Genomic DNA, 21,503 nt, shown 5'->3' on the forward strand with positions numbered 1-21,503 from the left:
GGAGAACAGGTCCATCAGTGACTATCAGCCAATATGGTCAGGAATGCAACCTCATTCTCTGGGTGTCCCTAAACCTCCGACTGCCAGAAGCTGGAATGGGCAACAGGGAATGGATCATTCAATGACTGCCTGTTGTGTTCATTCCCTCTGAAGCACCTAGCACTGGCCACTGGTCTGACCCAGGATGGCCGTTCTTACTGAATTAGAAACATAGGACTGGAAGGGACCTCCTGGATTACCACATCCAGGCAATCACGTCATATAATCTTGTTTATAAACTTATCAAGCTCTATCTTAAAAACCAGTTGATTTGTTTATTGGGCCCTGGGCACTCATCCAAATTGACCCTCTGAAGTACCCTAGGGTCACTCCTCACTCAGGGATATGGAATATCAAGCGTCTCCAGTACCTTATTAATCATACCCAATCAAAAAGCACAAAAATACTTAACCCAGGAGATGCAAACTGGTGCGCTGTTGTGTTGGATGAAGCCGTGTTACTTTTCTATTGCATCTAACAGCTGGACCAGTGCCAGCCCAGCATGGTTTCATGATGTCTCTCTAAATTACAGTTTGACAGTGACATGCTCAATCAGTGTTAATTCTCTCCACAAGACATTCAGAGCAGGGAGAAAGGTCTCATTCAGCCTGTGAGCATATTGATCTGAGCGTGCAGGATCCTTGGCGGGAATGAAAAAGTGATGGTCTTTATAAGCATGAAAGAAGCTGCATTGTGTTCGGCGGGAGGAGAGGAAAAAGGCTGCTTGTCAATTTCAATGAGTGGTTTCATATGTAAGGAACTGTTTATGGCCCTTTCTAATTGCTGTAATATTCCTGCAGCAGCCACAATTCTCTTTCTATTTGCTCCGCTTGCTCTGACAGATCGGCTGCCGAGACAAGGGAAAAGAGGAAAGTAAATAATGTCAGAAATGAACGGAATGCTGACCAATGCCGCTGACTTCTCGATCCACTGCCTGCTTGTGAGCTGCATGAAGGGATGTGCTGTACCCAGTCAAAGCACTGCTCCATCAAGCCTGACATCCAGCCTCCAGCAATGGACAGTCCAGTACCAAACACTTCAGAGGAAGGCAGTCCCCCTGCCCTGCAATGCATCTGGCCTGTGGTGCACTACTGCCCACGAGCACTGACAGCGATTGTTGTCTTCACTCCTGCAAATGATCCCTCTTGCTTAAAGCTTACGGCTGGATTGCCCTGGTTTTAACCTTTGTAAGACAAAATGTCACTGTTGCTCAGAATGTTCAGCATCACTTTTAAACCCAGCTGCTGCATCTGAGTCAACCTCCTGGTCCGACTGTTAGTTTAAACTAATATTAATTACGAACGTGACCCAGTTTTCGTTTAGCAAATCATTTGTCAACTGACCCTGCATTCATACTTAGACTGTCAGCTCTTCAGAGCAGGGTCAGTCTTTTCTTTCCTGTGTATGCACCTGGCACGATGGGGCCATGATCCATGATCGCAGACTATAAGCTCTACTGGAATACACATAATAAATAATAATCCTATCATGCATCTGCACATGGAGTCACAGATGTGCACTGAATAATATAACAGGTAACATGACCCCCTGTGCATTCCAGTGACTAAAACTCAGCCTTTTTATCCATGGGAAAGTTGTGAGTCCTTTAAACACCTGTAAAGTGTTGCGGGAGAAGTTAAATCGCACGGCGTCCTGATGCATTGGTGGCGAGGAGCAGTCTGGCTGGAGTTTTGCACAAAGCTGGTGACAGGAGTCCTGGAAGTACGAGGCTACATATGTGAGTTAATGAGCGCTCGGCTTTCACTGGGTAATACTGCTGTTCAAAGGGGCTCATAGAGCAAAGGAGACAACATCTCTCTCCCCGCAAGGAAACTGACCCCTTTTGGAGACCAGCCCTGCCTTGGAATCATGGACAATGTCTCGGTCTCACATCCAGCACTGTAAGATCTGAGCATCTTGATATGTACAAGAGCGAACACACACGCTTCTTTCACTCACTCCTAGGTACATTGGGCTGTATGTCTGCTGGAGAGGAAGGGTGGATAAGGTAGTTGCCTGGGTCTGAAGAGATGGGGGTTCAAGTCCCTGCTATACCCCCCAACTTCTCGTGTGAGTTTAGACAAGTCACTTAATTTCTCTACACCAGATTTTTCAAGGGTATTTAGTTGCCTAAAGATGCAGCTAGACAACTAAATAGCTTTAAAAACTGCGCTTCCGTCCCCATCTGTAAAAGAAGAAGAATAGGACTTCCATATGGTACAGGGGTTGTGAGGATCCATGCATTCAAACCACAAGGTGCTCATATGGCTCAGATACTATGGTAACAAGAGCCATATAAAGTACCATCGATGGATCAGTTTAATCGCTGGTATGTCTATGGGCCTATGGACCGAGGCCTGGTCTACGCTGGGGGTGGGATTGACCTAAGATACACAACTTCAGCTACAAGAATAGTGTAGCTGAAGTCGACGTATCTTAGGTTGACTTACCTCCCGTCCTCACGGCATGGGGTCGACTGCCGCCGCTCCCCCGTCAACGCTGCTTCCGCCTCTTGCCGCGGTGGAGTACAGGTGTCGACGGCAGAGCGATCGGGGATCGATTTATCATGTCTACACTAGACACGGTAAATCAATTCCCAATAGATTGATCACTACCCGCCGATCCGGCAGATAGTGTAGACGTACCCTCAGACTCACATGCCTCATGAGTAGCCATGGGTAAGACTTTGCGATCATGGTCTGACCCCTGCTGGCTTTGAAGAAGTAAGCCAGAGGTGAAGGGCTCCAAAACCCATTAACCAACCCTCTAAGCTATTTATCCCCCCCAGCCCTCAGTGAAGACAGAGTTGCAATGGGGCCCTAACGCAAGCTACAGCCCACAACAAACAAAATCCAACTGGCCCAGTTTGATGGAAAATGTCCAGATTAACGAGAGCGCCTCTTCCCTACCTCTTCAGGCAGTGGCTTGTGAAATTGATTAGCAGACACCCACAGAGAGGAAAATTGGAAGCTTACAAGATAGAATTGTGCTTTTTCTAATAGAATTGGGGGGGAAGGGGGAAAATAGCCTTCCTCGACCGCTTGTTTTACGCGACACTGTTTTCGAGATGGGTGGGAGCTGTGAAACTGGGAGGAGGGCCAAGATCTAACAACCTCCCAGTTCCCACACAGACAGACAGCAGGGGTGCTGAGGAGGCCCAAGGCGCTGGCTCGTCCCATTGGAGAGAGAAGAGCCAGCTGCAAGATTCAGCTCCTAGATGAGCACTGGCAGGGCAAAATTCAATGTGGGAGAAGGGGACAGAGGGCTGATCATTTAGGGCTTGATCCTGGGCGATACAGAGCCCCTTCCTCTCAAGATCAGACCCACAGGGTGTGGTTAAGCGCCACACAGTCCTCTTGGCACTAGCTCTGCCAGTAAAAAAGGCACATGGTTCTGGCCCCCTGAGCACTCCCTCAGTGTAAGGGGATTCCCCTGGGTGACACAGATCCAGTTTAATGGCACTGTGCTGCCTCATATAGCAGCCCCCTATGTAAAGGGTGGTGGCACTGGGATGTGACCACAGCACCACCGTGCTTCAGCTATTAGCAGGAGCTGGAACACCCTGGGGACATCAGGGGAGACCCAAGGTTGCTGCAACCCTTGCTGTGGGCCAGAACAGAAGAGATGAGATGAAAGTAAGTTAGGCCACTTACCGGTAGGGGCCGGGGGGTGGCCCTTCGGCCCCCGGAAGGGGCATGGCCTTGGGCAGAAGGGGCAGACTGGGGGTCAGCATCATCCAACCAGCCCTTTCATGCTGCCTGGCCCATGCCGCCCGGGGCTCCTGTGTTGATTTAAAATGGCCCAGGGCTCCGGACGCTGCTGCTGTGCTAGGGGCAGCACCGTCCAGAGCCCCGGGCCGTTTTAAATCGCCAGCCCCAGGGCAATTGCTCCCTTTGCCCCCCCCCCGCCCATCGCTACCATTGCCCCCTTTTTCCCCCCCTCCTTCCTCTGAGCTCAGTGTGGGGCCACGCTGAATGAGGCCCACCCCCCTTTGTGGGATGGAGGTATTTCAAGAGAAACAAACAAAAGGAAGTCAGATCCCACCAAGCTGGTGCCAGTTTCTTTCCTCCTCCAAAAATCCCACTCACTCAGCCAGAGAATGAACGAACGGATTGTTTGGGTTTTCCCAGGCCAAGACAAAAGCCGGGGTATGTCACAAACACCCCATTTAAAAACGGCCATAGGCAGGCCTGCTTGGCCCCAGCGCGGAGCGTGACATTTCAGTCGTGCGCACACTGTGCCGAGTGAGATCACCGCCGCACCGCCACTGGCGCAGAAGGCTTCCTTAGGAACATACTCCTCCATCTGTTGCCTGTAACATTTCAGGGTCTGTTTCAGACGGTATTAATGGGATCAATTTAGCCAGAGGGAAAGATGGTTCTTGGTACTTGTTAAAACTTTCTCTTTAACCATTAATCCTTATAGTCCTCTCTATTATTAATTATTACGTTAGCACCCACCAGCCTTAGCCAGGATCAGGCCCCAAGATGCGAGGGGCCATACAAATGCATGGTAAGAGAGAAACCCTGCTTTGAAGAACTTACAGTCTATATTTTATTTTGCTATAGATTTCAATGGCACTTGAATCAGGCCTGTTAACTGCATGATCTTATTAGCAATACCCATCTCCTCCCTTCCTATCATTTGATATAGTTACATTGAATTGAGAACAAGTCTCAACAAATTAATTGTGAGCATTTTGGATTGGGAACTGAGTCTGTCTGCACAGCACCTAACATTGGGCCCCCGATCCTGATTGGGCTCCGAGGACGCAATACAAATCACACCACGTTCCCATGCGGGTGTTACAGGCCAGGAAACTGCAGCACTGATCAGTGAACTGATGGGCCCAGCAGCCCCGCAAGCTGGTGGCAGAAGCAAAGAAAGAATCTGGTGCACAGCCCCCTGCTTTAACCATTAGACAAGGCTGACTATCTTCATCACTGCTTCTGTGAGCGGCGTCCGCATGGTGTGTCTAGCTGCTCATTGGTTTGGTGAGCACGTGGCCCTGGTGTAAGGGGAAACAGAGACCCCCCTCGCATGTCCAGTTACACAGCTTTCAGCACCTATATGCCTGCAGTTTGGTAAGCATTAGTACAGAGACAATGGGTTCCATTACTGGCAGGGATTCTCAGTGCTTCTCTTGAAGAGGGCGGGGTACCAACTTCTCTTTTAAAAGCAACTTTCAGGCCTACCTATGTTTTCTTTTCAGCCATCATCCTCAAAGCACTTTACCAAGTAGGTCAGTATCATCATCATCCCAGGTTCACAGAGGGGGAATCTGAGGCACTGGGAAATGAAGGGATTTGCCTGGCATCACCCAGCAGATCAGTGGCAGAGTCAGGACTTGAATGCCAGTCTCCAGATTCCCATGCCACTGCTCTTTCTACTAAGCAGCACTGCCTTGCGAAACCTTTGCTTCTTGGCATTGATACAGTCACTTAATTAGCATTGTTTAACCATTTGTATTGCAGAAGCCCCTGAGGCCTTAATCCTGGATCAGGACTTCATTGTGCTAGGTGCTGCACAAACACAGCACAAAGATACAGACCCTGCCCCAAAGAGCTGACAATGTCTGCATAAGACAGGAGACAATAGATGGGATGCAGCCAGCCAGATGGCGGCGAACAAGGAAATGAGACCAAACTAGTCAGCACGAAAAGCAGTAGTCTCAGCACACCTGCCACCTAATCATTGTCACGTACACCTCTACCCCGATATAACAGTCCTCAGGTGACAAAAAAATCTTACCGTGTTATAGGTGAGACCGTGTTATATCCAACTTGCTTTGCCCCACCCTGTTCCTTGACCACCCCCTCCAGAGACCCCCATCCCTAATCACCCCCAGGATCCCACCCCCTACCCAACGCCCCTGTCCCCTGACTGCTCCGACCCCTAGCCACCCCCACACTCTGACGGGCACTCACCACCGGCGGCGGGAAGCAGAGCAGCACGGCCCCAGTCCGCACTCCCCTGCCAGCTCCCAGCTGTGACGCTCCGCTTCCCGCCGCCGGTGAGTGCAGGGGGGTTGGGGAAAGGACGCCCCCCATACTCATCTGCGGCGGGAAGCGGAGCACCACGGCTGGGAGGTGGCAGAGTGGAGCGGGCTGGGGACAGGCTGCTCTGCTTCCGCCGCTGCTGGTGAGTGCGGGGGGAGGGGGGAATCTCTTCCCCCAAGCCCCCTCCCTCGAGCAACACAGCTGGGGCTGGGATGAGGGAAGCAGAGCTGGCTGCTCCCGGCCCCCCGCTAATCCCCTGGGCCACTCTGGGACTATGGGCCCCCCCCAAAAAGTGCCCTCCCACAGCTCTTGCCCCCCAGGCCCTGGGGGGGAGCCCCTGACTGCCCCCGAGACCCTCTGCCCCTTATCAAACCCCTCAGCCCTGGCCTGGCCCAACACCCTTAACACGCTGCTCAGAGCGGCGTGCCAGAGCTTTACCGTGCTGTATGCGAACCTGCGTTCTATCGGGTCGCGTTCTAGCGGCGTAGAGGTGTATTTTGCAAGCCTCATAGCAAAGGAGAGTTTTAAGGATGGATTTGAAGGACTACACGGTGGCTTTGCAAAAGTTTACCGAGAGAAACTCCTGTGAAGGGGCAGCCTGGTGTAACCAGTGCGTGATGAAGGCTGGCTTCATTGCCAGATCGGAGGTGTGGCTGATGTCTCCATAGCGCCTGAGAGAGGATAAGGTAGAGAGGGGCTAGGCCATGAAGGGCCTTAAAATCCAAGATGAGTAGAATGTGGTTGATGCGATGGGAAAGGGGGAGCCAGAGACGGGATGTAAAGAGATTGGTCACTTGGTGGAAGCAACAAGCCAGGAAAATGCTCTTTGCAATACTGTAACTGATTGGTTAACAAATCATCATTGCCTCGACTCTGGTCTTCCCCTCATGGTGAAAGACAGAGCGGCAAAACAACCTGAGAGCCCTGCTAGACCATAGTGATGGTGCAGAGATCGCACGGGTCAGCGAACTCCTCTTGGTGATGAATGAAAAAAATCACGTCTATGCTGATTCTTCTGTATCTAACAGGTGTCTTTGCTATTGCTGACCCACCTCAAGGTGGTGTTGAGTACAGGCTATTCTGCCTTATGGCACAACACCCCTGCAAGACAGGGAAATATTGTTAGCATCCCTATTTTAGATAGGGTAAACTGAGGCACAGAGCAATTGACTGACTTGCCCAAGATCTGTGAATTGAAATCTCCTGAGTTTTGTTAACAGGCCTCTGGCAGGGGTGGCCGGAGCCATTGTTCAGTGACTATGTTCTTTGCTTGCTGACAGGATACAGGGGGCAGTGCTGGGGTTCACATGCCCTGAGGGCTCTCTCATGGGGGGTGCTGCCGAGGTGGGTCATGTGGGGTTGCTTTTTGTCCTCTGCTTGCGTCTGTCGAACCAAAAAGGGAGAGGAACCCTGCCAGTTCATTGTGGAAAGAGATAAGAGTTAAAAAACCCAAACATCAAACATTGTAATTTTCAATTAAAGAGGTGTTTGAATAAATGCAAAAAAAACACAAAACTCAAGCTACATTTCATAGTGTCATTGGTGGTTAGACACAACCCATAATTTCAATAAACAAAGAACACAACTGAAACACACAGCAAGAACCTTTTGGAGCTAATTCTGTGTACGCTGCATTAATTCCGCATATTAATGCAGATGGGGAAGCAGTAAACAATATTTAAACCATCACATCATCCCCAGCCAATCCCCATCACTCGTGCTGGGTCCAAACTAAACAGTCTCCCAGCACTCCGACTTGTGCGGGTTGAAGAGTGTTGTTTTGACTGGGGAGGTTCAGAAATAGGGTGACCAGATGTCCCAATTTTATAGGAACAGTCCCGATTGTGGGGTCTTTTTCTTATATAGGCTCCTATTACCCCCCCGCCCCGATTTTTCACGCTTGCTGTCTGGTCACCCTATGCAGAAGGGGGAGTAATATTTGGTTGTTGCCAGAGGAGGTTAAGAAGAATTGGCTCTATGGAACCAGAAAAGGGGCCAGGGATGTAACAACGCGTTCAGGACGAGTACAATGTTGTTCCTAAGGGTGAGTAAACTGGCATGGTTAAAAGGACGCCCCCAACTCTGCACCCACCTTCACATCAGGCACCATCCTGAAGTGGATTGAACTCAGTGGAGCTGAGCAAAAATTGGAATTTCCGTCCCACAGGAAATTCTGCTATTTGAGTGTTTGGTTTTGGCCCAAATTGGGACATAAAGCTTAAGTATAGAGATTTTTCATGGAATGAAAAGTTCCAGAAGATGTTTAATTTTGAGTCAGTTCAACACTAATCTGCATCTCCCTATGCTGCCCCATTGCCTCATGCCCCTGTTTTCCGGTATGGGCTGGTCTCCTAGGCCTGGACTACATCTCCCATGATGCACCTACAGTCATGTGACTCCTAGGGCACACCATTCAGCTTGGTCAGAGGACATTGTATCATGGTAGGTGTAATATGGCCTGAGTTGCCTCGTCCATAGGAGTGAAACGGAGCAACAAGAACCTGAGCTGCAACACCCTTCAAGCAAAGTGGCACCATATTGAACTAATCTGAAACCAAACGTTTTGGGTCAGCTCAACAAACTGAAATATTTTGATTCAGGTCGAAATGACCGGAAACAAAAATATTTCATTTCTGTTTTTTTGTGATGGAAACATAAAAAAAGTTAAAAATGGGGAAGAGAATCAGAAATTTTCCTACAGAAAATTTCATTTTTGCATAAATTCTCTTTGCTGTCAGATAATTGTGATGGATAATTCCCAGCCAGCTCCAGAACTCAAGGTTAGGAGGTCGAGTTTGAATTCCACCTCAGCTACTGGTTCACTGAGGGGCACAGGCAGAAGTTCTTCCCCAGTGCCCAACTATTTCCCCCAAAAATAATAATTAAAAAGTAGTGGAGACAGAGCAAATCTTTGTGTCTCATTGACCACGTGGAGGCAACTGTTCTCACAAGTCTGTCTCATGGTGTTGCCAGATGGATAAATTGACTGCATGTGAAAACAAACAGTACTGTATAAACTCTAAGAGCTAGATATAAGTCTGGTTGCCAACCCTCCAAGATTGTCTGGGAGTCTCCAGGAATTAAAAATTAGGTCATGTGATCAAACTTCCAGGAAATCTCCAGGAATACATTCAACCAAAACTGGCAACCCTACAGGAGGGACTGAGAATCTGCATCTCATGTTGTCTTCAGTGGGAGCTGCAAGCATGCCTCACCATTCAGGATTTGGCTCCCGTTAACATTTTCGGGTTGTACTCAAATTAAGCCATTGGTAGGGGGTCTAAAATATCAGGATTAGAGATGGGCCCAAGGTGTAGTGTTTGGATCAGAATCCAGACCCTTCCAAAGTTAGCTCCTTTAATCTTCCCACATGGGTCAGATCTTCCATCCCTCTACTCACTTATGTGGCTGTTCTCCGAACTCCATCCAGTCTGTATATATCCTGCTGGTGTTCAAGACAGAGCACAGTGAGCCAGACCCCCCTCTGGTGTAAATCAGCGGTGCTCCCTTGATGCCAATTCACACCAGCTGATGGGGCCTATAGATTAAGGTCAGAAGGGACAGCTCTGACCATCTGCATAACACAGGTCAGCCCCCACCTCTGTGCCACCCTATTTGCTATTATCCCCTGTTTTGATGCCAGTCCCTCCCCCTGCATTTGTGGCTTGTCATCACATTATACAGAACCAGGGAGTCATTGCAGCGTAGGGCTGTTTAATCAAAGCCGTGGCCAGTGAAAATGACAGTCAACGTATTAATATGGGCCCTGGGTGGGATGAAATGGTCTGGCCCTCTTGCTGTGGTGTACGGGACGGAGTGGGGATGGTGGAACTTCAAAAGGCTCTGCAATTTGGCTAGGTCCTTTGGGTGCTTCTCTGAAACTGATCTGATTACTTTCTTCAGGTCCTTTTCCTGCTTCATCCTCTGGTTCGCCACTTCCCATCCTGCTGCTACTTTCTTCCCATTCACAGCAGAGTCTTCTCCTCCCCCCAACCCTGCTTCCTTGGCCACGAATCTCTTCCCTCTGACTAACCCACAGCTGAGTGAGTGGAGGCTCTCCACCCCCCACCCCCCATCTTGCTGTCTTTATGCTGGGCTCTGACTCCCTTATTAAAGATCTTATGCACTCCGGGACTTAATGTATTGCTACCTACCACCCCCACCCTTCCCTGGAGCAATCCCCAGAGCTTGCAGGGCCTGACCCTGATGTGTTTGCCAGAGCTTTCCAAGACACCCAGGGATGGATTTCACCTAACCAGGGAGTGGGAGGACAGTGTTTGCACATTGAGATCAGGTTTGGCCCAAGGTTTAAGCTGAGCTAGCATCGGGGGCTGCGTTATCTTGAGCTGCCAGACAGGTGAGTTCTTGCCCATCCCTAGCGACCTTGCCCCTGAGCAACCGTGACTGAAGGCCAAGGGTGAAATCCTGGCCCCATTGAAGTCAATGATGAAGGTCTCATGGACGTGAGCAGGGCCAGGATTTCACCCCAGATTTGTGGGGGTGGGGTTGAGAATGTGAGCAGGGATTTGTATTTTAAACACCGCGCGCTTATTAAACCTGTCAGAGGGGGTTAAGTTCTTTGATTCCTCACGGCAGGCCCGGGCCACCACTGCTAACTCTCATCAAGTATGTCTGCTGATTGTGCAAGGAGCTGATTGTGCAAGGAGCCGTTCCTGGCTCAGAGACTGGGCTCTGGGAACAGGCAGGCAGGCAGCCAGCACGTACTGCACAAGGCCCGGTTTTTAATTTCCTGCAGGCAGCCCGTCTCAGGGCAAAGGGGCGGGAGGTCTGTGGCTGTTCCTCGGGCCTTTTATGAACACACGCTGCCGTGCTAGCGATCAGATTGCACGTAACAGCACGTTCGCCTTTGCAGGCTACGGGGACACCGTGCAGAGGGGAAAGGAGGAGATAATGACGACGACGGCGGATGCGGCAGCACGTGGGCAAATTTCAAATGGCTTGCTGCCCCCGCAAGGCGAGGGTGTCACTCACTGAGCCAGGCTGCAACTGTCTAGAGTGACACTTGACGCTAATCCCATCCCTGAAGGCACGATTATGGTGCAATCAGTAATGGGCTATTAGCCGTGCGTGTTGGAGGGCACGTGGTTTGGCAGAGGATGCTGCTGTATGGACACAGCCCTTCACAATGATACTTCCCCAATTTGCCAAGGGCTTACATTGCTCTAGAGCAATTTGTTCTCCTTTGCTTTGTTTTGGGGAGGAATTTCTTGATGTTTTACTGCCTCCTCTAACACTTATTCCCAGCAATCGATATTGATTTTAACATAACATTTTATTTTAACACTGCTTTTGTTGCTTTGCAGACACACCACATAAGAAAGGGGCTTGCAAAAAATCTGTGATATTTTCTTGTTTAATGAAATCTTACTGAGATAATGATCTTGCTCTGTCAAGAGTGAGTTTCACCTGGATTATATAAAAATATTCTTATCAGTTTCTCCCCCTACCTTAAGAAGGCTTTGCTAGTTGGGTTATGTGTTGTGCATGAATATAGAGTAAACACTGGGAAATATTTATCGCATGCATGCCAGCCTTGCTTATAGTTCCCCCTCCTCGTATACTTTCAGTCCAAGTGACCTTTATTTTAGATTAGGAAAGCAAATGAATGAGAGGAGACAACGGTCAAGCCTTCCTGGCAGAGCACAGTTAAGGGCCTGTCCCTTATTTAACAGTCTGCATTGAACTGGGCACAAAATGGCTGCCTGGCCCTGCAGGCAGGAGAGCCTTTAGTGTTACAATAAAGAGCTTCCAAGCATGGGGGGGCTGTAGTGCGATATCTAGCAACTTCCAGAACTCTGCTGTCAGGAAGTGCTTGATGAGAGAGAATGGTATATATGGAGGAAGGAATAAAACCTAAATGTAGCATAGCAACAAGAAGAAGGTTTTTAAGGCCTGGCTCGACAAAGCCTTGGCTGGGGTGGTTTAGAATCCTAGACTATCAGGGTTGGAAGGGACCTCAGGAGGTCATCTAGTCCAACCCCCTGCTCAAAGCAAGACCAATCCCCTACTAAATCATCCCAGCCAGGGCTTTGTCAAGCCAGACCTTAAAAACCTCTAAGGAAGGAGATTCCACCACCTCCCTAGGGAACCCATTGGCTCTACAGCCAAGCCCTTAGTGATCTGAAGGTGCAGGACAAAGACAGTCTTAACAGTAAGACAGTTGGATGCTCTGCATTTTTCAAGAATTCTTTTGATCTTCTGCCTGTTTCTCTTTTTCATCCTGGTTGGTGGTTCAGAGGGATGCTAACCCAATCAGACTACTGAATTTCCTGCTCAAGGAAGTGATAAAACACGTGATCTCTGCTGGAGATGTGTAAGGGAAAGCAAGAGAAACAATTGCACTTCTATAGCGCCTCCCCGCTGAGAATCTGAACACAGCACAAATTACATCAGCCATTAATGACTGCCATCTGCCACAGAGCATATGGAGCCCACGGTAGCACTGGCTGAGATGCAACAATCAGGTGTTAGACCACCTGAGTTGGATTTACAGCTACTAAGTGTAGTAAAAAACATTTGAGGGACAATTTGCCAGTTTAAGTGTCTGGATAGTCTCTAATAAATAGCTCCTCCCCTATATCCTAGCAGGATATTTTATTATCCAATCAGCAATTCCCAAGCATTTTCTGCTCCTCTGTAACACAGTATATCAGTATTATCACCCATGCCTGCACTTACAGCTGTTCAGTTTTGGACCTATCAGCAGAAATTCCTCATATGTAGTGTAAGATAAATATAAAATTAAAGAATTAGAGTTATCTTAAGTGTGATATATGAACAGGGCCAGCTCAAGGCACCAGCGCAGCAAGCAGATGCTTGGGGCGGCCAACGCAAAGGGGCAGCACGTCCGGGTCTTTGGCGGCAATTTGGCTGTGGGTCCCTCTCGGAGGGAAGGACCTGCCACCAAATTGTGGCCGAAGAATGAGGTGGCGGTGGTGGAGCTGCCACTGAAGTGCCACCAATCGCAACTCCCCCCCCCCACCCCCACTGCTTGGGGTGGCAAAAACTCTGGAGCCAGCCCTGTATATGAAATATATCTAGGTGTTATTCAGACAGGCCCTGACTAGCATGTAAAAGGAAACTTTGAAAATAAATGAGTTATAAAGGACAGAATGGATAAAGTAGTAGTTCTTTGAACCAGATTTTCTCCCTAATGAGATATGGGGAACCCCCTAAAAAGAAGGCCCTGACTGATAGAGGTGACTGCTGAAGGTTTTAAATAAGACAAAAAGAATCTGTCTTAAAATGAGGCAACATGGTCTTTCCCGCCCCACATAACAGTGTTATCTCAAAAAATAAATCCGATGTGAACCCAGGTGCAAAGAAGGAAGGGAAGAGGGAGGGAGGAAAGGCTCTGGGGACAAAGGAGATTGTAAATCTGAACTGAATTAATACTGGAAATAAGGGTGAACTGGCTCAAGTTGGTTTTTATCTGAAGTCAGATTGGCAATGAAACCATTTGTTTGTTAAAGGGTATAAAAAGAGTCTTTTGAGAGTCTTTTGTCAGACCCTACCTGATCATGCTGCAGGATGCCAGAATGAGAGAGTCTTTCCTTGGTCTGGCCTACTGGTAAGTATATTGATCACACAGAATCATAGACTGAGAGGTCATCTAGTCCAGTCCCCTGCACTCAAGGCAAGACTAAGTATTATCTAGATCATCCCTGACAGGTGTTTGTCCAACCAGCTCTTAAAAATCCCCAATGATGGAGATTCCACCACCTCCCTAGGCAATTTATTCCAGTGTTTAACCACCTTGACAGTTAGGAAGTTTTTCCTAATGTCCAACACAAACCTCCTTTGCTGCAATTTAAGACCATTGCTTCTTGTCCTATCCAATTTTTCTCCTTCCTCCTTGTAACAACCTTTTATGCACTTAAAAATGTACGTGTCCCCTCTTAGTCTTCTCTTTTCCAGAGAAAACAAACCCAATTTTTTCAATCTTCCCTTATACTAGGTCGTGTTTTCTAGACCTTGAATCATTTTTGTTACTCTTCTCTGGGCTGTCTCCAATTTGTCCACATCTTTCTTGAAATGTGGCGCCCAGAACTTGACACAATACTCCACTTAAGGCCTAATCAGCGCAGAGTAGAGCAGAAGAATTACATGCTTATGAATACTTTGTTACTGTATTGGATGTAATGACTGCTTACGTTTAGGCTGACACAATGGACAAGGTAATATCTTTTACTGGAGAGAAAGAGAGAGAGAGAGAAGCTTCCAAATAATACAGAGCTCTTTAGCTCTGGGAAAGGTACTCCCATCATCATAGCAAAATGCAAGATGGAACAGATTGTGCTAACTACTTATGCTAAGCATTGTAAGGAACGATTCAAGGGAGTTGTGCATTAACACCTCTGCAGTCTTAGGACAAAAGAGGGGGTTAGTGGGTTACAGATTGTTGTAATAAGACATAAATCCAGTGTCTCTATTCAGGCCATGATTTTTAGCGTCTAGCAGAGTAATGAATTTAAGTACCCACCCAGACTTACCTTTTGAAAGCGCTGTGCAGGTTTGCTTTGAAGATGAGGACTGAGAGGCCAGATATGGAGTGATCACTTTGTGTAAACTGTTCATTCACAGGTGATAGGGTGTTCTTGTCTTTTTTTGTTTTCCTGTGTGAGGTCATTTCAGAGCATAGTGGTTGTCTGGTTTCACCCACATAGATAATGGGGCATTTAGTGCACTGCATGAGATGTTAGACATATTTAGAGCAACTGTATAAAATACCATTTGGCCTTTGTATTTAATAAAGGAATGTATGGTTAAAATTGGTGTTTGGTGGGTTCCCCCATCTTAATAATTCCAACAAGTAGGGCCTAATCCAAAGACCACTGATGCCAATGAGAGTCTTTCCATTGACATCAATAGGGGTTTACATCAGGTCCATCACTAATGACAAGCCCATGAACAATAATCATCTTCCATGGCTAGATCAGGACTCACCATCTACCAGTACATCAGTGGTTTCTAGGGTGCCAACCAGTGCCCATCACCTCCTACCCAACTGCTTACTCCAGTGCCTGAGATAGCAGAGGATGGGACTTTATGACTGAAAAGGTCCCTTTCAGTCTAAATTCCCAGTGCATCATGGATTGCAAGGCTGAGATTTGGAAGAACCCCAGCAGCAGGGAAGTTCAAGGTTGCACAGTTGAGTGGGAGGTAGTAGGCCTGGGCCAGGATAGAGGCTCATCACTAAGGTAGGGAGGGGAATATATCATTTATGAAAGCCAGGACTGGTGTACATTCCAACAGCTAGGAACAACTGCCTCTGCCACATTGCAACCCCTGCTTAGTACTGGATTTGCTCCCTTCTGTAACACCAACAAACCCCAGTTGGCAGTGGCCAGGATCAAACCTGGGATTTCTGAAGCTAAGGCTGGGTCTACGCTGGGGGGCAGGGGGATAGCGTCGCTGAAGTTGGCGTATCTTAGGTCAATTTACCTGGCCTTGAGGATGGCAGCGAGTCAACCACTGCCGCTCCCCTGTCAACTCTGCTTCCGCCTCTCGCCGCAGTGGAGTTCAACGGCAGAGCTATCGGGGATCAATTTTATCATGTCTACACTAGACGCGATAAATCGATCCCCAATAGATCGATCACTATCCACCAATCCGGCAGATAGTATAGACATAACTTTAGTGTATGAACCTCTACTGCATGAGCTAGAGACCACATGGCTCTTAACCAAGCTGTAGCAGATTCATTAATCTCTAGGTGGTCTAGGTACCACCAGAGGGAGACAGAACGCCACACCAAGCAGGCAAGAGTTACACTTCCTTCACAGCTGGGAAACGAGCTTCTTTTAGCTGCATTTAAATGGGCACAGATGGCAATGCCAGCTGTTTGTTTTTCTTGGCCCGGCAACACCTACTCTTGGTCAATTAACAGTTATTGCTGTATCTCCGCGGGGTCTCTCGGGTTAGCAACCTCTGATGCATTGCAGCGGCTGCACTAGACAGAGCCTGAGTTTGGAGTGAAGGCTTGGGCACCAGCTTGCTCTTGGATTGCAAATCCAAGAAAGAGCTTATGCTCCATCAAGATAGGTGCCAGTGAGAGGGTAATACAGAATCTCCTAAAGTCAGGGCCTCCCAAAGTCCTCCCCCGAATTTACACAAGAGAAATCACTTCACCAATTAAAACAGAACGGCTGCTTCGTAATGCAGGACATTGTGCAAGAGTTTTAGGACAGGGAGTGAAGAAAAATGTCTTTGCTCATTGGGTCTGCTGGGGGGGATTTAGGTTGGTAAGATAGGGAGGCAGACTGTGGAGTCCTTGAGCTGAAGGAGCAGAGTGCTAGTCCCAGCTCCATAGGTCTTTGTGTGCATATAGGATTTATTTTACATGGATTTCTACTGCCTTCAGTTTATGGGTTTGTTATAGTGCAACTCCCTTTGGTAGCTGCAGGCCGACAGTGAAACGAAATCCTGGCCAATTAGCTCATCTGAAAACTGTTGTGAAATTGCTCTGCCCGGGTGCAATCCTGAGGGAGGCTGGGACGAGCTGGGTCCAGGGGTGGGCACAGGGAGGATAAATCTGAGCTCCCCAAAGCTCCAAAAAATCCCAGCATCTCCAGGGCCACGGAGCAGTCACAGCCGGGGCTGTGATGAATGGGGAGCCAAGGCAGAATTCCAGGCCAACAGCAGACAGTTTGGAAACCCTGCTGGGGCTCACATGTCAACATTCAGCTGGGCGGTTTGCTTGAGCTCGGCTTCCTGGGTCTCCCACGCACCCCATTCTTCATATGAGAGAATGAATCAAGGCCGAGTCTGTCAGGCTGAGCTTGATCCCAAACTGCCGAAGACAGGAAATGCTCGGCTGCATATGGACACAGGGTCTGCAGAGACAGACATTGTGTGGCTTGCCAGCTCCAGCACCCTATAAAAGAGATGGGTATGGCCCTCTGGACAGAGAGAAGGGGGGCAGAGATGGGGAGGTCGTGCAGGGATCCCTATGACCAGCCAGGCTTAGGGCAAGAGTGTAGGCTGAGGTTTGTTCTTTTTTGGGGGGAGGGATAGCTCAGGGGTTTGAGCATTGCCCTGCTAAACCCAGGATTGTGAGTTCAGTCCTGGAGGGGGCCATTTAGGGAACTGGGGTAAATATCTGTCTTGGGGACTGGTCCTGCTTTGAGCAGGAGGTTGGACTAGATACCTCCTGAGGTCCCATCCAACCCTGATAGTCTATGATTCTTTTATTTGGGTTCCCAGTAAAGGCAAACCCCAGGAAGAGGGTAAGTTTGACCCTATACAGCACACGAAGGCTGTATCTGGGGCAGAGTGGGAATAGCCCTGCTCACAGGAGGGTTTGTGCTTCTTTTCATAATAGAGAAAAGAAATGATATTTTACATTAAATCCGTCTTAACCACCACCTCCACATTGCTTCTGAACTTAAACTAATGGTGCAGACCCCCAACCCCCCTCAAAAAGCCTAGATCGAGTGCACAAAATCTAGGTCTGTACAAGGAGTGCAGCCTTCCTTGCTAGAAATAAATCTAAGGCACCCTTGCAAAACTGGTCATCTTACACTTAGTCCCTGCCCCAACGAAAAGACTTTACAATCTATCTTTCTATTAGGTATGTGTAGCATCAAGCACAACGGGGCCTCACCACTTGGTTGGAGAGTCTAGGCACTACCTCAAAACAAACAATAAAATGAAACGTCCCATACAATCTACATGCCTGTTCTGCCCCATGATAATGGATGGTGAAAGCACTAACGTTTCACTAGACCACCAAAAACATACAGGAGTGGAGAGAGAGAGATGCTCCAATAATAAGGTGATGAGGGCAATGGGAGTACATGGGGAAGTATTGTCTAGTGGTTAGGTCACTAGCCTAGAACTTAAGACCTGCGTTCAAGTCCCTGTTCTACCACAGACATGAAGTGACTTGCCAAGATCACACAGCATCTCTCTGTGCCTCAGGTCTCCATCTGTACAATTGGAATAATAGCACTTTGGTACCTCATGGGTGTTGGGAGGATAAATGACCTGCAAAGATTGTGAGGTGTTACAATAACATGAGTCATGCAAGTTACTTAGAAAAAAACCTATGCTCCCATTTTATCTAAGTAAGACACTGTTAATGAATTACAGAGCGCATAATTTTGCTACTCACTTTGTGGTCAGGCCCAATTTGCTAATTTTCTTTGGTCTAACTTGAGACTTGATTGAAAATTTCCAAACCTTGAAGTTGCAAACTCTTCTACATGGTTTTCATACAGAGCCTGGTTGGGATGGTCTCATGAAATGAGAGCCCAAGGAAAAGAATTACATGGGTGTTAAAAATTGAAAGTGAACTTTGTGCCAGGCATCCGGTGTTCGGTAGCAATCATGATTGTACTTCAAGCTCGTTATGCGAATGAGGTGTCCCTTCTGAAGGGAGGCACCCTCGAACTCTCAGAGAAGGCTATGTACAAGGTCAGAGAGAACTCCAAAACATCCTCCACTAAATGTCAATGTGTTGCCGTGTGATGGCATTTTAATGAGCACCAACTGTTTGCATTTTGTTGCGATTTCCAAAGAAGTGAAGACAATATGACACTGGAAGGAAGAGAAGCATATTTAGGCTGTTTCATAATAGCTATAAACCTTCCCCAGAAAGCTAATAACTGCAATTAGAAGCCAAAGGAGACAGTTAAGCATGGGCGGCTGTCAGACAAGTATGTCCTCGGTGGCTGGAGGATTTTAAGGAAGGCTGTAAGTCATCGCTAACAGGCACTGCGTGAAGGCAAGGTTTAATATGAAGCCACTAACACCGCTTTTAGCGACCCTTTGGTTTGCTTTTCAGTGGGCTCTAGAGGACATTCTGTCACTACCCAGAAGTTATAACCCTCAACTACCTGAAAGGGGGTTCCAAAGAGGATGGATCTAGACTGTTCCCAGTGGTACCAGATGATAGAATGAGGAATAATGGTCTCAAGTTGCAGTGGGGAAGGTCTAGGTTGGATATTAGGAAACACTATTTCACTAGGAGGGTGGTGAAGCACTGGAATGGGTTACCTAGGGAGGTGGTGGAATCTCCTTCCTTAGAGGTTTTTAAGGTCAGGCTTGACAAAGCCCTGGCTGGGATGATTTAGTTGGGATTGGTCCTGCTTTGAGCAGGGGGTTGGACTAGATGACCTCCTGAGGTCCCTTCCAACCCTGATATTCCATGATTCTATGAAGCTGGCTCAATAACCCAGGATCTAGAACAGTCTTTACTGCAGAACCTGTCTCTTGGAAGCTGGAAAGAACAGTCCTCAGAACTGGGATCAGCAATAGGATACATGTTAAGCCAACAGTTGCAGCTAGCATGGAATAGGCTTCGTTTCAATGAGTGTCCACATCAGCAATTGTTCCTTATAGTAACAGCAGCCCAACCCTCTGCCTCCATTGTCCCCTCACAGATACTATACGCAATCTGTATATGAGGCGAGATTTCATGATGCCTGCTATGTTGCTTGCTATACTCAGGCAGAACTCCTGTTCCCCCAAAGCACGGTCTCCTACCACTTGAGCTGAGAAAGCATCTCTGTTAGTGTTACTGGTCTGACAAAAAGGATCCAAGCAAGGGTGAAGGTAAAACAAAACTAAATGTCCCCTTTGAGACCATCTCAAGGAAGGAGCAATCGTAAAGTTCCTAAGGCTATTACCTCCAAGCCCTGATTCAAAGCTTCCAAACAAAAGTCTCAGGGCCCAGATTGCACACTAAGACCTGGTTCTGGCTAAGGTTGGAGCCAGGGCCTGCCTTCTGTCCACACACAAATCAGTGCGACTTGGGTCAGCAAGCACTCAAGCCCCAGGTTCTAGGACCCTGCTAGGGAGGTGGGCCAAAGCCTTAGTCCCCCTGTGACTCAGATCCGAGTCCTGTCATTTTGCAATATGGATGCAGCTCAAGCCAGAAGGTCCACATAGTGAGTCCATCCTGCACTATCATGGAAGTGAGACCTCAGGGCAGAAAGTGCGGTCCAGGTTTACAATGCAGTGTGAACACTTTAGCCCACAAGCCTGGGTCCCACAGAACCGTTTACAATGTGCTGTAGACATACCCTGAGGCTAAGTCTGACATATAGAGCACTGCACTGCTTGGCTGCCCTAGTATAGGTATAAACAGCAGATTCAACAGCGAGACTTTTTAGGCAAGTAAAGACACACCCAAACCTTAGAGTATCATACACTATATGGCTCTCTATATGCCCAAGCTGTGCCCCCCTCACCTACATGTAGGGTGACCAGACAGCAAATGTGAAAAATCAAGATGGGGGTTGGGGGTCATAGGAACCTATATAAGAAAAAGACCCCCCAAAAAATCAAGACTGTCCCTATAAAATGGGACATCTGGTCACCCTGTCTACACTGCTATTTTTAGCAGTGTAGCTCCAGCAGTGAGGAGGTAGTGGGATGCATGTCCCCTCCACAGGGAAAGACTCTGGCAGCAAAGAAAGGCTCTGCTATGGGGAGAAGCTCTGGCAGCTTCCCATCTCTGGAGCTTTTCCCTGCTGCCTTCCACCACCAGAGCCTTTCACTGCCATATGTAGCTACACATCACAATGGGGTGGCAGCCTGCTTTTCACTACAGCATGTAACCTACACACCTGCACCAGTGTAGGCAGGACCTGACAGACTGCTGCCCTAGAGCCCGCATGGCTTCTTCTCCCGTCTCACACTCAGCTTCCCTTTCTGGTTTCAAATAGCCCAGCCCCAGAGCGGGGCAGGGGGCCTCCTTTGTAGACCCAGCCTGTTTTAGTTGTAGGCTCCAGCCTGTCCCTTAAGGGGATAGCACGTGCCTTCACAGCCTCTGGCACACAGCTAAACAGCTCTGATTTCATCTACCAGGGGTAGGAAAACCTCACACACATACCCCATTTCCTTACAGTACTTTGCACTTTTATAGCACCTTCCACCAGAGGAGCTCAAATCCTGTGCGCCATTAAATTAATCCTCACAACCTGAGAGAATTTGTATTTTTATCCCCATTTTACAGAAGCGGGAACTGACACAGAGAATAGGTATGTTATGGAAGATCACACATCAAGTCAGTGACTGAACTGGTAATAGGAGCCAGAGGTCTTGATTCCGAGTGCTGTGTATCGGTTAATAAGACCAACCTTCCCCTAAAGGATACACCGCCTGTGTCTTTAAAAGTTGCAACCTTGGCAGTACCACTTAGAGTTTAAATTCAGCCTGGTGACAATGCAAGCAACTATATGGCTACGTGTTTTGCTCATCCAGTTTGGCGGGGGGGAGGGGTTTGCTGAGAGTTTCAGGAGGAGGCAGCAAGGATACCACCATTGCAACAACCAACCCTGAATACAGACAAGCCCATTTAAAAGCCAGGTACATTTAAAGGCAGAGAGTGAAGGGAAAGATTCTCATTTTAACCTCTTTGGATGGACAGAACAGTGACAAGGTCCATTAAGGGAACTGTGGTAATAACTTGCAATTCCATAGCAATATTGCTGCTCA

Source organism: Mauremys reevesii, linkage group 5 (assembly GCF_016161935.1).
Source record: "Mauremys reevesii isolate NIE-2019 linkage group 5, ASM1616193v1, whole genome shotgun sequence".
In the NCBI taxonomy this organism is placed as follows: Eukaryota; Metazoa; Chordata; order Testudines; family Geoemydidae; genus Mauremys; species Mauremys reevesii.